The sequence below is a fragment of the Pinus tabuliformis genome, chromosome 1_2 (assembly GCF_031772625.1).
Source record: "Pinus tabuliformis cultivar Carrire ecotype Pingquan chromosome 1_2, CPIR1, whole genome shotgun sequence".
Taxonomy (NCBI): domain Eukaryota; kingdom Viridiplantae; phylum Streptophyta; class Pinopsida; order Pinales; family Pinaceae; genus Pinus; species Pinus tabuliformis.
The window spans coordinates 1,008,109,561-1,008,112,623 of NC_142298.1; the positions used below are offsets into that span (position 1 = coordinate 1,008,109,561).

The following is a 3,063-nucleotide window of genomic DNA, read 5'->3' on the forward strand; positions in this document are numbered from 1 at the left end:
TTAATGGCGTTGATAGAGATTGAATTGCTTTTCCATGTGAATTCCAGTGGTGATTCTGGTTATACCGGAAATGAAGGAAAATACAATGAAACGTGCTCTTCTGGACAGCTGGTATCCAAACTGGGTGTACGCCATGAAAACAGTTTTAACTCAAACAGAAACAAAGAATTTTTCTAGGTGGCTCTTTGTTGTCACTGCAATCCTGAACTGAAATTTGGTACAAGTTGTATAGGCTTGCATGTGCACCATCGTGACAGAGCTTTTATTAAAGGAGGTGCGATGTAGGGACAAATGTCCCCAGATGTTGATTTTTACATTTATGCATCTTTTTTAGATTTGCCTATCCCTATGTCGCCATTGCACTTCAATTTATGCACATTTCTGCATCTTATTTAGATTTGCATATTCCTATGTCACTATTTCTCTTCAATTTATGCACATTTCTGCATCTTATTTAGATTTTCCTATTCCTATGTTGCCATTGCTCCTCAATTTATGCCTTACGGCGTTTCCCTTGCAACATTTGGTGCAAATGCTAGTTATAACTAAAACTATATCTATCTTACATAACTGAAACTGTAACTATCTTACATCTTCTGTAGGTTTTCTGAAACACTATTATACCATCCATCTCTGCTCTAAGATGGCACATGGGAGTGGCGAGGACTTGTGTCGTGTCGTGCAAGATCTTGGTTAAATTTGTTGGCCCTATGTAGGGCTCCATGGAGCGTATTCCTTTTCTCTTGCAGGTGTCTTGAAGGTGAAACTCACATAGTCTTAAAGGAATATTTCCATCTTATGCCTGCGACCCTCTATTAGTGTATTTGGAGCCTTAAGGATGTCAAACAAGTTGAGGTTTGGTTTTGAGCAATTTGGTTACTCTTGTAAGTTCATTGTTTTCTATGTCCTCTTCTGGGTTTTTAACGGATTACTCTAGATTTTCCTCAATTAATCTGACATGGAATGCTCTAGAATGGTTCTCGTTTTTGATCAGTTCAAAATCTCGAGCAGGTCTAGTGCCCAGAGCCTCAACACCGGTGGGCATCTTAACCTTGCTTGGAGTTAACCCTCTATCATTGTTCTTAATCTGAGCATGAGTATCAACTTGGGGTTTTGTACATAGGTTTTCTTTCATTCGAGGTTTCATTCTACACAAGTTACAGGTGATGTTCACAGTCCTCTCTGTCGGATAGTTTCTTTATATATTTTCCTGATGTGTCCTCAATACCCTGCTTACATTTCTCTGTTAATGGTGTACAGGTATGCATGCAGAAAGGTTATCTGGGTTATTTTAGGCTTCCTCCCACTACCCAGCTAATACATATGCTCTTTTGATATGCCAGGTGTGGTTATTTACCTGTGGTCTTTGATTGAGAAGGAAATTCCCCAGATTCACCATCTCCTATTATTTGAGGAAAAACCCCAACAGGTTTGAGAGGAAAACCTTTGTTACTTGTGCATGGAGTCAACCCTCCCACATTTTTCTTAATCCGAACATGAGTACCAACTTGGGGTTTTGTACATAGGTTTTCTTTCGTCTGGGGTTTCATTTTGCACACAGGTTATTTATTATAGGTGAGGTTCACATTCTTCTCTATTGGAGAGTCACTTTATATTTTCCTGATGCGTCCTCAATACCCGGCTTACATTTCTCTGTTAATGGTGTAACAATCCTTCTCTGCCTTAGGGAATCAAATTTAAAGGTCAGGTCGAATTTGTCTTTTTGACAGATCATGGGAAGAGATCTTATTGTTTATTATGGTTTAGATGATGCACTGGATGCATTGAATATGAACATTAGAAAGCATACAAACACTGATTCAATTTACACCTTGAAATTTGGAATTGCAAACTCCAGGTTGCATACCTTGCAATTTGTATAAACTCATATAGATTTTGCAACTTTTCAGTTTAGCAGCCTCGAAGTGCGAAGGTTCATCTCTACACCATCAAGGTGAATTATCCAACTAGGTTTATATGGGTTTGAGCTTGCGTATGGTTTATCTAACCAGTGCATGTTGGAGAAAGGGACTTAATAGAGTAAAAAAATTGAAGGGCTAAATTCATTGTGAGGGCCGAATAGTTTCCCTAAGGAGGACCGAATTGCAAGTGAGGTCGATTTCTTCCACAGGGGCTGAAATTGTCTCTCTAAAGGGAGCCAAATTACCAATTGTTTAGGAGGGCCGAGTACACAAATTGTTCAGGGCCGAGATGGCAATTTTCTGAAAAGGCCAAGTACCTTTTGTGGGCCAAAATTTTCTCAACATCCTTGGGCCGAGTTATGAAGTGGGAGCCAAAATTCTTCAACGGGCCAAGTTTCTTTGCAGTACGCGGAGTTTCCATTTCTAGGGGTGTTGGGTGAAGGCCAAAATTCTCCATTTTTGCAGAGGGTTGAGTTCTTGTTCTAGAGGACCGAGTTTAATTTCTAGATTTGCCAAGAAAAGTTGAATGGCTTATTTGTGGAGTTGAACCAATTCCAGAAGGCCGACTTGGTGGGAAAATTTCCTAGGGGACGAGCTACTCAATGCATGGAGGCCGTGTTCACTTCCAAGAGGACCAAATTTTGTGGAGCATCTTCAGAAATTTAATTCCTAGATTTCCTCATTTTGTAAAAGACATTTTCCATCTATTTGAATGAAAATACTATTGTGGGGATGGAATTTTCTTAGCACAATTTATAGGTTGTAAGCTTGGATTCCAGTTTGTCCACTATATGTTTGTAAAAATGTCTGAATGTGTTTCACTGAATCAATTCTTGAGTTTGTGACAGAATTAACACGCAAACTGTTTGTTAAAAGTCTGCTACAGGAATTGATTGAATTTTGAAGAAAATTTGTACAATTTTTAGTGATGGTTCATTACCTGTGTATCACATGATTTTCATGGTAGTAAAGCATCCCTGGGAAAAATACACTCTAGACTTGAGCATTGACTTGAAGAAGCATCACGTTTCAATGAAATTTCTTGACAAGTTTGCTTTCTGGATTGTGAAGTCACTTAGATTTCCAACAGATGTGTTCTTTGAGGTGAGAATCTAGATTTATTTGATTCCCTAGTTAAAAT

General features: G+C 38.8%; 1 long non-coding RNA gene across 1 annotated transcript; it reads left to right on the plus strand.

Moving 5' to 3' along the window:
* Nucleotides 1–592: 592 nt before the first annotated feature.
* On the plus strand, nucleotides 593–2,520 carry LOC149209504 (uncharacterized). Its single transcript, XR_016252222.1, has 2 exons — nucleotides 593–1,163; nucleotides 1,261–2,520. It is a non-coding gene; the product is annotated as an uncharacterized LOC149209504 (long non-coding RNA).
* Nucleotides 2,521–3,063: the final 543 nt, after the last annotated feature.